At 38.8% G+C, this 13,466-nt stretch overlaps 1 protein-coding gene across 1 annotated transcript in view; it reads right to left on the bottom strand.

Annotated features, from left to right (window-relative positions):
• The window catches only part of SUGT1 (SGT1 assembly cochaperone of MIS12 kinetochore complex), a 53,049-nt gene that overhangs the window by 12,952 nt on the left and 26,631 nt on the right, over positions 1-13,466 (bottom strand). The gene's annotated exons all lie outside the window — the stretch shown is intronic.

The raw sequence follows: 13,466 nt of genomic DNA, 5'->3' as shown, positions 1-13,466 counted from the left end.
ATATCTGTAACAGTCCCTACATTTGGAAATTGATTAGATGGCCATCCAAAAGTTATGTTACAGACAGAAACCATCATGTTGAGTCTAGCGCCTCACTTTGTTCAGCTAAAAATTCAATTAACTTCCTTAGAAGTAAACCGCCCCCCCGCTTCCCGTTAAAGGCCCTTTTTTAAGGCAAAAAGGCTTCACCTGGAACTCCTAACTGAAATCTAGAAGCTCTAGGTCCTAGTCTGGGCTGAACTAATCTACATTAAATTTCTCAAAGAGGGATAGGCCCTCTGGACTGGAATAAGCATCTGTCATAAATATAAAGGGAAGGGTAAACCCCTTCAAAACCCCTCCTGGCCAGAGGAAAACTCCTCTCACCTGTAAAGGGTTAAGAAGCTAAAGGTAACCTCGCTGGCACCTGAACAAAATGAGCAATGAGGAGACAAGATACTTTCAAAAGCTGGGAGGAGGGAGAGAAACAAAGGGTCTGTGGGTCTGTCTTAATGCTGCCTTTGCCGGGGATAGACCAGGAATGGAGTCTTAGAACTTTTAGTAAGTAATCTAGCTAGGTACGTGTTAGATTATGATTTCTTTAAATGGCTGAGAAAAGAATTGTGCTGAATAGAATAACTATTTCTGTCTGTGTATCTTTTTTGTAACTTAAGGTTTTGCCTAGAGGGAATCTCTATGTTTTGAATCTAATTACCCTGTAAGGTATCTACTATCCTGATTTTACAGAGGGGATTTCTTTACTTCTATTTACTCCTATTTCTATTAAAAGTCTTCTTGTAAGAAAACTGAATGCTTTTTCATTGTTCTCAGATCCAAGGGTTTGGGTCTGTGGTCACCTATGCAAATTGGTGAGGCTTTTTATCCAACATTTCCCAGGAAAGGGGGGGTGCAAGTGTTGGCAGGATTGTTCATTGTTTTTAAGATCCAAGGGTCTGGGTCTGTAGTCACCTAGGCAAATTGGTGAGGCTTTTTACCAAACCTTGTCCAGGAAGTGGGGTGCAAGGTTTTGGGAAGTATTTTGGGGGGAAAGACGTTTCCAAACAGCTCTTCCCCAGTAACCAGTATTTGTTTGGTGGTGGTAGCGGCCAATCCAAGGGCAAAGGGTGGAATATTTTGTACCTTGGGGAAGTTTTGACCTAAGCTGGTAAAGATAAGCTTAGGAGGTTTTCATGCAGGTCCCCACATCTGCACCCTAGCGTTCAGAGTGGGGGAGGAACCTTGACAGCATCTATAGCTAGAACACATTTCTGAGCTAAGCTGAACTCCCAGGCTGAAGCAAACTTCCTTGATACACCAAACTTCCAACCAGAGTGAGCTTCTAGGCTATGACACATTCCTGACTAACGTATATTTCTGAGTGATGCTAAACCCCTAAACTGGAAAGCTCATTACAGCTGGAGCAGGCTTCTGATTAGCCTGAGCTCCTAAACTGGAGCGAGCGCCTTCCTAACAAGTTCTGACCAATCAACTCAGTGCACCTCACTGAAAATGAAGACGCTCAATAGCAAACATGCAGCATCTTCCAGTACCAAAAGAAATCACATATTATCAGAAAGTTTATAGTCTAATTTAGGGCTGTCAAGCGATTAAAAAAATTAATCACGATTAATTGTGTTGTTAAACAATAGAATATCATTTATTTAAATATTTTTGGATGTTTTCTAACATTTTCAAATATATTGATTTCAATTACAATACAGAATACAAACTGTACAGTGCTCACTTTATATTTATTTTTCATTACAACTATTTGCACTATAAAAAACAAAAGAAATAATATTTTCAATTCACCTAATAGAAGTACTCTAGTACAATCTCTATCATGAAAATTGAACTTACAAATGTGGAATCATGTACAAAAAAATAACTGCATTCAAAAATAAAAGAATGTAAAACTTTAGAGCCTACTAGTCCACCCAGTCCTATGTCAGCCAATCTCTCAGACAAACAATTTTGGTTACATTTGCAGGAGATAATATTGCACGCTTCTTGTTCACAATGTCACCTGAAAGTGAGCATAAGCGTTTGCATGGCACTTTTGTAACCGGCGTTGCAAGATATTTACGTGCCAGATGCACTAAAGATTCGTATGTCCCTTCATGCTTCAACCACCATTCCAGAGGATATGCATCCATGCTGATGACAGGTGCTGCTCGATAATGATCCAAAGCAGAGCGGACCAATACATGTTCATTTTCATCATCTGAGTCAGATGCCATCAGCAGAAGGTTGATTTTCTTTTTTGGTGGTTTGGGTTCTGTAGTTTCTACATCTGAGTGTTGCTCTTCTAAGACCTCTGTACCCCATAGTTCAGAGTGGGGAAGGAACCTTGACAATCATCATTATGGAAGTATGTCCTCTGGAATGGTGGCTGAAGCATGAAGGGGCATATGAACCCCCTGTTTAGCATATCTGGCACGTAAATACCTTGCAACGCCAGCTACAAAAGCGCCATACGAATGCCTGTACTCACTTTCAGGTGACATTGAAAATAAGAAGGGGGAAGCAGTATCTCCCGTAAATGTATAGAAACTTGTTTCTCTTAGCATGGCTGAACAAGAAGTAGGACTGAGTGGACTTGTAGGCTCTACAGTTTTACATTGTTTTGTTTCAGAGTTCAGTTATGTAACAAAACAAACAAAAATCTACATTTGTAAGTTGCACTTTCATGATAAAGAGACTGCACTACAGTACTTGTCTGAGGTGAACTGAAAACTAACATATTTTGTTACTCATTTTTACAGTGCAAATATTTGTAATAAAAAATAATATACAGTGAGCACTGTACATGTTGTATTGTGTTGTAATTGAAATCAAAATAGTTCAAAATGTAGAAAAAAATCCACAAATATTTAATACATTTCAATTGGTATTCTAATGCTTAACAGTGCAATTAACTGTGATTAATATTTGAGTTAATTGCATGAGTTAACTGCAATTAATTGACAGCCCTAATCTAAAATCTCTATTTCATTAGAAGGAAGCCAAAACCAACTCTGCAGTTGGGTTCTACTTTCCTCTCTTTTGGGACTCATTTAGGAATTAATACATACATTTGACACTTTCAGAAACCTTTCGCCTGAGCCTCCACAATCTCAATTCTCAGCTCCCTTACCATTATTGGCAGTTTAAGTCAGCCCATAGTTATCCCCTTGTAATCAGGCTAAAACCTATTTTTCTGAGTAAACAGGACCACCTGACCACATCTGTGTACCCAGGTTGTCCTGTACTCCTCCTCATCTCTCCACAGGCCATCCAGAGCACAATGCCCTACATGCTACTACAGTAGACAACTGTTAGTAGCAACATATTGGTGCTGTCAAGGTTCCTTCCCCACTCTGAACTCTAGGGTACAGATGTGGGGACCTGCATGAAAACCTCCTAAACTTACTTTTACCAGCTTAGGTTAAAACTTCCCCAAGGTACAAACTATTTTACCTTTTGCCCTTGTACTTGATCGCTGCCACCACCAAACGTCTAACAGATATGTAACTGGGAAAGAGCCCGTTTGGAAACGTCTTTCCCCCCAAAATCCTCCCAAACCCTATACCCCCTTTCCTGGGGAAGGTTTGAGAAAAATCTTCACCAATTTGCAGAGGTGAACACAGACCCATACACCTGGATCTTAAGAACAATGAAAAAACAGATTCTTAAAAGAAGAATTTTAATAGAAGAAAAAGTAAAAGAATCACCTCTGTAAAATCAGGATGGTAAATACTTTACAGGGTAATTCGTTTCAAAACAGAGAATCCCTCTAAGCAAAATCTTAAGTTACAAAAAGACACAAAAACAGGTATCTACATTCCATTCTGCACAGCTTATTTTCTCAGCCATTTAAAGAAAACAGAATCTAATGCATATCTAGCTAGATTACTTACTAATTTCTAAGACTCCATTCCTGTTCTGTTCCTGGCAAAACCATCACACAGAGAGAGAGAGAGAGGCTTTGTTTCTCCCTCCCCACAGCTTTTGAAAGTATCTTGTCTCCTTATTGGTCATTTTGGTCAGGTGCCAGCGAGGTTATCCTAGCTTCTTAAACCTTTACAGATGAAAGGGTTTTTCCTCTGGCCAGGAGGGATTTTAAAGATGTTTACACTTCCCTTTATATTTATGACAGGTGCCGTTTTGCTATGTTGTGTCTGAGTGGCTGTTGCTGTTACGGGGATAGTCATCTGACCAAAGGCAGCCTGCTTTTTCTGATCAGTAAAACAGCTACAGTACATGCTAACAATCTATAGTTGTAACAATACCATGTATGTTTATTATTCCTATAGTAATATATTAGTATACATACTGTACATTTTAAACACGTGCTCTGTTAGGCATTTGTAGCCTACCACCATATTGTATCAAAACAGCGGTATTAACTGATTTAATGATATAAAAATATTGAGTTTTATTTTTATGTTTTAAGAACAATAAAACCTCAACCATGACCACAAACACAACCTCCTGATCTCACTTGTAAACATTTTTTGTACTTGCACTTAACTGTAATACTTTGTACATACTGTAAGTCACCCAGATAAGGTGTCTGTTAAACAAATAACGTAATAACCTAAATTAAAATATTCCACATCAGTGTATTCTATTTATACAGTAAGTATCAACTGTTTGCAAGCATGGCTTTGATTTTTGGCTAGGGAAAGGCCCTGTCATCAACCAAGTGCCTTTTGCTGGTGCCATGGAATTCCATTCAGATTTGTTAGAGTTAGAGAACTGATGACTTTCATCAGTTTACGCTACAGTTTGAATCAATTGCTCATTGATTTTGACAGCATTCCAAAACTCCCTAATGTTCTAAGGCTAGGGCCTACCAGCTGCAGTATACACTGCACTGAGAACCACCAGGAGAATAAACTCAGCCTGGCTGCTGCCAAAACCGACATAACAGCAGGATGGAAGGAAGAAAGCATGCATTAAGCTGGACCCCTGTCCAAAATGTGGGGACCTGCAGCACATGGCCTCAGTGACCCATCCTCCCCATCAGTGAGCACCACCTGGGGCAAGAGCACCCCTCTTCTGGAGGCAGAAGAGAATCCCTGAAAATGGAAGTAGTAAGAACCAGGAGAAAAATGAATTCTAAAATCACTTCTGCTGACTCATTCATTCTCTACCCTTCACAGCTATTAAGAAATGCCTTATATCACACAGAAGTTCCGAATACAATCTAGCTCTGATTTGGCATACCCAAATCCCATACACTTAGCCACACTGCCTCGGTGTCCTTGTCCTTTTCTATTGTATGTGTAAAACTGGGATAGTCATGCATAGGTAATCCACTGTTTCAGTGCATTGTATATAATCCTCCAGTGGCTGGTTCAAGGAGGATTCAGCAGGGCGGGTTGATCCACCTCAATCAAGGGAATTTAAATCAACAATTTAAATCATCAAGTGGAAAGCCTCAATTTAATTCACTGATTTTAAACAACTTTTCCATTTGTGCATCAGTTATTTTCTAAAGAAAGGTACAGTCATTGGTTGAGACAACCATTAAAACATGTTGATTTACAACTAAATAGAGTCGTTACCCTAGATTTGGTACGTATTTTTGCTACCTAGGAGGATACGTTATAACTATATACATTTATTTAAGCAATGATACAACTTAATATTTTCAAATTCCTATTAATTGTACGTTTTTAGTATGTTAGAAAATGGTGAATGATACATTCTTTTTTTTTTACTAGATAATTAACTTTTTGTCCATGGTTTTGTGTCATACTGCATTTGAAAGGTAACTGGAATTTAATTAAACAGACAAAACAGTATTTATTTTTTACTTAAATGTTTTAAGAGATAAGTTTAAGTCTAAGCATATTAAAATTAAATCAAAATATAAAACATTAACAGAAATTATATTTCAAATAAAAAAATCTAATTTTAAATCAAAAATCCCTTTTTTTTCATTTGATTTTTATACAACTCAGATTAAAACCTTCTCCTGCCACCAGCTAATATAGTTATTTCTATAGCTCAGGTGGCAGAAAATTCAGGATGCAAGCCCTGATAATGATGCAGGCAGGATGGGGCCTGATGACAATTGCACAAAAACAGAATTTTTTTTAACCTTTTTCCTTTCATGCATTCCATAATTTAAATAAAATTTCTTTTAACAGTTTCTTATATGCAAGTTGGTAAATTCTTAGTCTCTTCCCACCACATTTGTTTGACAAAGAAGAATCAAGAATCTTGACTAACATCCAATTAATATACTCAGCACAAAGAATATTAAGTATTTCTTTACTCTTTCCTGGAGAAAGAATGGTGAATAAGATTACTTTTTGCCCATGAAATTTGAGAGAACCATATAAAGTGGAACTGTCCAAGTAATACAAGTGATCTAGACATAAGCACTGCATTTTGGCTCCCCCTGCTGGAAATAAGTCTTTAAAACAACTGATGCTATTAATGCAGTTAACTCTCCTTCACAATTCTCCCACAAAAGTAAGGAGTGAGTAACTAAGTTTGTGGCTTTAGCCACCAAAGATGCATGACCTACGTTACTACAATTAACAGTTAAAGTGGTAATCTGTAACATACACAGCACCTACCTATGCATTTCTCAGATACCTGATTCAAAAATTTTGTATTAGAAATATGAGCTGGTCTGATGTCTATGTACTGATGCCATTAAGTATATATACACACACAGTAGAACCTCAGAGTTATGGACCCCAGAGCAACGAACTGACCAGTTAATCACTCACCTCGTTTGGAACCAGAAGCACACAATCAGGCAGCAGCAGAGACAAAAATAAAAACAGCAAGCAGTACAGTACTGTGTTAAACAAACTACTAAAAAATAAAGGGAAAGCAGCATTTTTCTTCCGCACAGTAAAGTTTCAAAGCTGTATAAGTCAATGTTCAGTTGTAAACTTTTGAAAGAACAACCATAATGTTTTGTTCAGAGTTATGAACAACCCCAATTCCTAAGGTGTTTGTAACTCTAAGGTTCTACTGTATCTGTATGGTGGCCCACAATAACGTGTTCAAATAAACAAGCTGAGGGCTATTACGGAAACAATAGTTTCTCATTACAGGTATGCTAAATGGAGGAGGAGGCAAGTGGATAGCTTCAGATTACATAGTTTACACAAATGCTCTTTGCAAAAGGAAAACCTATTGATATACAGGTATTGGAGGATATTGTAATGGCAAAAGCTAGAGACCAAATTGTGGTTCTGCTCCCAAGAATGATTATGCAGAAATGGTACCTTCCTCAGCAGATCTGTTCTGTGTATATTCAGTCAGACGAGTTCTTCCAAAAAATTGTTTTGATATTTCATCATTATCACAGCAGAGCCAACACAATTCTAGAAAAAAAAACTATATTCTTTTCTGAATCCAGTACCAAAATTGTTTAATTTTGATTGCAGAACCTTTATTGCTGGCTGTGAACAAGCCAGAAGATAGTTTCACTTTCAGATCCCAGGTACCCTTTGCAGATCTAGCAGACTGAGTACACTTGCCCAAGCCAGATCAGGCTACATAAGACAAGAATTCTGGTTACAAGCACACATGGGACAAGGAAGCTGTTTAAGAGAAGACAATTTTGCAGCAAATGGTGTAGAGAATTTTCTTTCATGTAAGACAGATAAATATGTCTGAAACAAATTTAATACCAAACACAGCTCTCTCTAATAGTCACCTAGAGATTTAGGTTTTCCTGTATTGCTATAAAGTTACAAGTAATATTTTAAAACAACCTGGATCAAGTCAGAAATATTAGGATAGTTTGAAGGACAACAGGAGAGAAATTCTGACCTTGGAGGAGTAAGAAGTAGGTAACAGTTTAAGTTCTAGGAGGTAGATGCCACAAGAAGAGATGGGTTCCAAACACTGTGGGCACAAGTGTTACATACCCTGAAAACTATTTGTATATGGTTACCCAACCTTCCAAGAGGTCAGCTCCACACCAAGACAGAATGTCAAACGGCCAGAAAATTAGATTAGTAAAGGACAGTAGGATATAGATGAGTTTTCTTTCCTCAGAGATGTGGAAAGGACAGAAGGTCAGCATTGCTACCTTCAGAAAAACCTATAGCTCACTAATAAGGAAGCAGTACTGGCAATGACTTGAAGTTATTATTTGGTTGAGAAAATGCCGTAACTACTTATAGCCAGATTATGAGAACAGTGGGAGTTTTCAGAAATGCGTGGCACCCAGCCAGAGTTTTGCTCCAATTGTGAGTGTGCTGCTGTTTTATTAAATCTGGGACTTAGTCTCCCAAATTTTGGTGGCCTGGATTTTCTGCAGGACATAAATTGTGGGAGAGTCTGACTGAGGTTAAAGAGTCTGAACTGCTGTAGCCATCAAGGAAAATGGTAGCTGGAAAAAGTATTCCTATATTCAGAGTTGTTATCAGATATGTACTTTGAAGCCTGCCCAAAGGCGATCGGTTGGGACCCATATTAGTGTTGAAACTGTTTAAGAGATTTTTTTATGTTTTCATCACACTTTTGTTGCGTCTAGACAATATTCACAGAACTAAAAAAACTTCATACCAAACTTCAAGATTTTTTTTCCCTACTCAAAAATGAGCTATATACAAGTAATACACTCCCAGTACATGTTCTCTATTCTTGCACAATGTCCGAGATATTTGTATAAATTAGACATATTATACTGTCGGCTCCATTACCAAAAGGACACATACCAGAAATCCCAGCTTTAGGGTGTTAAAAGTTAAATCTACGTAAGATAGCTCTGCTTTGTTCTTTTAAGACAGTTCTCAAGCAGCATGAATTAGGAAGTTTCTCAAGATAGAGCATTACAAATATGAACATCTTGGATAAAAGACAAAGGTGTTCTAGACTCTCAGACACTAAGATCAGTAATTTAACTACTACTGAAGAAATTTACACAGCTCATGTTTTACTTGCTGCAGTGGTACCTGCATAGTTAGCATGTGACCCACGTTCTACACAGTTGTCATGAGATACATAGACTACATTTGTTTTCACCTTTTTAAAACAGCAAAAATAAATTACAGAAGTTGTATTTCCTCTCTTATCATGCAATATTAAAACAATTGTAAGTGCCAGTCAGATGTTGGCACCACACAAGAAGGTAGCGTCATCCAAACCACATTCTGACCTTTCCACAAAATCAAATATTTATATTAGTGTGCGTCTAACACTTACGCTAAGTGTACAATATCACCCTATTGGAAGAAGTCGGCTCTGGTTTTGAATATTAAAAAACCCAACCTGATGTTTCTTAATTGCCCACAATGGTTAAAACACTACCTTCAAACAAACTCACCTAAATCAGGAAATCCATCTAGGAAAGGTCTTGAATATGGTTATTAAAAGAATTAAAAAACAAAAAGTGCATTTCTAGCTAAAAATAAAATCCACTGGGAGGCAAGACATCATTTTAGAAAAAACTAGGAAAAGCCAGGAGTAAGCTATCAAGCATTAATCAGTATATTACAAAATCTTAGCCTCAGATTTTCTTTAGCTCTATAGGATTTAAGTTTTGGGGGTGGTTTTAAACTTGACTAACAAGCTAAAACCAGAGAACCATGAAAGTGGAACTTGCAATCACTGTAAACTTCAAGTGTTATCTGAGTACAGCTTCACTTTAATAAGGCCCGAAATGTGTGCCTCACAACCATTGTAAATTCCATATATTGTGCTATCAAAGCTTATAACTTTCACTGAAATCACGAACTTGGTTTTGTTCATAATGCAAGCTTGCAACATGCACCTCTCCCCATCTTTCTTAACTCCATCCTGAGAATCAGTTCTCAATTCAAGCTGCATAGCTTGTAACTCACAAACAGAGGTTTTATAATTAAATGTAAAGTTCTCTTAGTCTTTCCAATTTGAGGATAAGCATGAATACATTTTGAACTGTGAGAGATGTAATTCCAAGACTGAAAAAAGCTTTATTTAGATGGAGTTAAAAAGAGCCTACCAACTTGAAAGGAGTTCACAATTCCATCTAAAATTTTGTATCTGCCATTGTTTCAAGTAACACTTAGAATAGCTATCAGATTAGTAAAAATTTCAGTAAGTTTGTTTACTTTGCAATGTCAGCATTTTGTGTACAATTAGTTTTATTCATGGTGCACATACTTTAGGCCTTCCAAAACATTGTTTATCAGTAAACAGCTATAGCTGAGCTGAAAAACTTAAATGGCAGCAAGTAAAAATATAAACAAAAGTGGTGAGAGAGGTGGTAGTACTGGGTATGTTCTTAGGACTGCTGTAAGATTTTAAAAAATAAAGCAGGGAAGAAAACTTCCGATTACATTTTTTTAATGGAATTTAAAAATATTCAGGTTATATCAGGCCAATGTTTTTGAAAGGTTGCTCTAATAGTCAACATTAAAAAAAAATCTAATGACAGAACCATTTAAGACTAAGAATGCATTACCTTTTAAAATTCAGTGGTACCAACTCAGAAAAATTCAATGTAGTTTCAGAAACAGTCTTCACTCTGCACCTATACCCACGGATTATCTGAAAACCTTCACCAGTGACAAACAAAAATTAATTCTGCCCTCTTAAATATATGAATTCTAACAATACCAATGCTGACTATTTCACTGTTGATCATATTGACATCCAGTTTATTTACTTATCCCAAAATTTCAGACTCTCACCTGACACCATCCCTAATCTCAAAATGCCCCAAATCTCCTTTAACTGCCAGAACCTCTAGCTTCTCCATTCATCCCCCTGTATAACTTTTGACAGAGTTATGCATATTCCTAGAAGATTCTGAATCAGCCTCAAAGTTAAAAATTTAGGGGCATAGAAACATTTCATATTATATTCATTTTAACAGAATATGCTACAATGATTTATTGAATTAAATGAGAATGAATACAAAGCCTCATTTCTTAGCATATATGAAATTGCCACAGAATCTCCAGTTTGCTGCAAAGAGCACTACAAAAACTACAAAATTCAAGCTTGCCATTGAGTACATGTTGACGAAGTGGGTATTCACCCATGAAAGCTTATGCTCCAATATGTCTGTTAGTCTATAAGGTGCCACAGGACTCTTTGCCGCTTTTACATATCTAATCAGGGAAATTGATGCTCTCAGCCCATAAAGGATGGGATAAGGTAAATTGGGCTCTCCAGCCCATACTGGAGGTGGTTGTGATTTCTGGACATCACCAGAAGGGTAAGATGCAAGATGTTGTAGGCTGTGGTCTGTAGCAAGTATGAACACTTCAGTCTAAGTGGTGGTTGACTTGCTGAGTCAGCATGTAAAATAACAGTGGGAGCAGCAGTTTGTGCTTCATATAGTTAGTGTGAGTGGTTATCAGCAGGAGTCAGTGTTAAAGCAGTGCTGAAACGTTAACTGAGACATCCGAGTTTCAGGTGTTTCAACAAAAAACTCAAAACACACCCGTCTTCCTAAAAACATCTAATATTTTAGGAGACAAAATAAAATACTCTGCCTTAGTTTTTGAAAGATTTTGTAAGAGGGTTTTTTTTTTTTTAATTAAAGCAACTACATTTGAGACTAAGCTACCTTACTGTGTTTAAGACCGCTCAATTCATTCCAGTTAGGCTCCACCAGCTGGTCAAAACTTATAGCACTGATTTCAGTTATCACAAACTTCAACTTAACTTAGAGTTTCGTCACACTTCAAGAGGGCACACTTCAACTATTATCTCCACAATGAAAGATTCGAGCAACTAACTACCAGAATATAGCTGAGCAGAATAAGAATTTCTGCCATAATGCGGATAAGAATCAAGGTTGTACAGTCTCAGCGTACTCAAGTGGAGAAGAAAAGGAATTGCAAGATACCTAAACCAAAACCTAGAATGGCTTTAAAGTCAACCAAAGAGATTATGGATTGCTCAACTCCAAACCAGCCAACTCAGATGAAATGCCTCCACATGGGGCTGTAGATGCCCACTTTATCTTTTAAAAAGTTACTGTTATTTTTATAGTGCTCAAGAGCATGTGAGGTGCTTTGCAGAACAGATACAGTGACACAGTTCCTGCCTCAAAGAGCTTACCATATAACTTCAGACATGATACAATGAGTATAATACTAACAGTAAGGTCAGAAAGGACAAGGGGGTCTCCCTCTCACTCCTCTCCTTGGGCCTACCTGCTCCCCCCCCTTGACACAGGTGTTATGACAGCTCTAGAGCTGCAAGTTTATCCTGGTGTTCCCCGTCTCTCATCTCCCATGCCAAAACAGCTCTAATGCAGAGTACTGCTTAGTTCCTCCATGCACCCTTTCACAACAGCTTGGCCACCCACAGAATTGCTCCGAACACTGTGGAACCAGTGTAAGTAGAAGTAAAAGGCCAACACACCCCTCTTTCCTACATAAGGCCCTTCAGGCTTTAGACCTACAGGGCATGTCTACGTGGCAATTAAAAACCCCTGGCTGGCCGGGCTCGGGCTGTTTAATTACAGAGTAGACACTGAAGCACAGGCTGCAGCCTGCGTTCGGGATCCTGTGAGGTGGAAGGGTCCAAGAGCCTGGACTCCAACCTGAGCCTGAACAGTTACACCACAATTAAACAGCCCCTTAGCCCGAGCCAGCTGGTACAGGCGTCCAACTGCAGCATAGACACATCCATAGATAAATCTCTGCGTGTATTAAGGTAAAGGTTCAGGCTTAGCCCTATGAGTAAAACTCTGCTTGTATTAATGAAAAGGGGCTAAGATACTAACAGTCATACTGACGACCTATACTGATCACTGAAAACCTTCAAAAAATTCCTGAAAACATTTTTCAAAAGCAAGTATTTGGGTTTTTATCTATTTAAACCCCAATTTTTCATGTCCTGGATCTCCACAGACTTGCCCCCCCCCCCCCCCCCCCACTCTCAAGAGTCTCTGCCGGATGGTTCAGTGTACCTGTACAGAGAGGGAACAAAGAGGGGAACTGCTGACCGGTGGCTGTTGCTGCTGGCCAGTTGGGGAAGCAAGACAGGTAGGGAACCTGGTCCTGATAGCAACAGGACTGCAGGGAGCAGAGCACAAGGCTGCACCCAGTGAGTACTGGCCCCCCAATTGCTTCCCCTGCCCTTCAGCATGGCCCAAGGGAACAGAGCCCCGTTTGCTTTCCCGTCTGCCACAAGTGTCAGGCACCTCCTCCGCTGCCTCCCCCAAGAGTACTAGGTACCCCATGTCTTCTGTCCATTGAGAATACTGGACACACCTTCCTCCTCCTCCCATCCACAGTACCTCCTCTTCCCCCCCTCTCCGCACCATGAGTACCGGGCACCTTCTTCCATCCCATCCAGAGTGCTGGAGTCAGGGACACCCATCCGCTCTCCCTGCCAGACAGAGCCACCCCTCCAACTCTAGCTTGTCTACGGAGCTGAGAAGGCCCTTCATTTCCTGGGAATTTATGAGTGTATTACAAAAATTGATAAACACTGATAAATTCCCAGGAAATGAAGAGCCTCAGTTATACACAAACTATGCTACTGCATAGACTACCTCCTTGTCTCTTATACTGAGATTT

Source organism: Lepidochelys kempii, chromosome 1 (genome assembly GCF_965140285.1).
Source record: "Lepidochelys kempii isolate rLepKem1 chromosome 1, rLepKem1.hap1, whole genome shotgun sequence".
Classification (NCBI taxonomy): domain Eukaryota; kingdom Metazoa; phylum Chordata; order Testudines; family Cheloniidae; genus Lepidochelys; species Lepidochelys kempii.
This window is presented reverse-complemented; position numbering and strand designations above follow the sequence as displayed.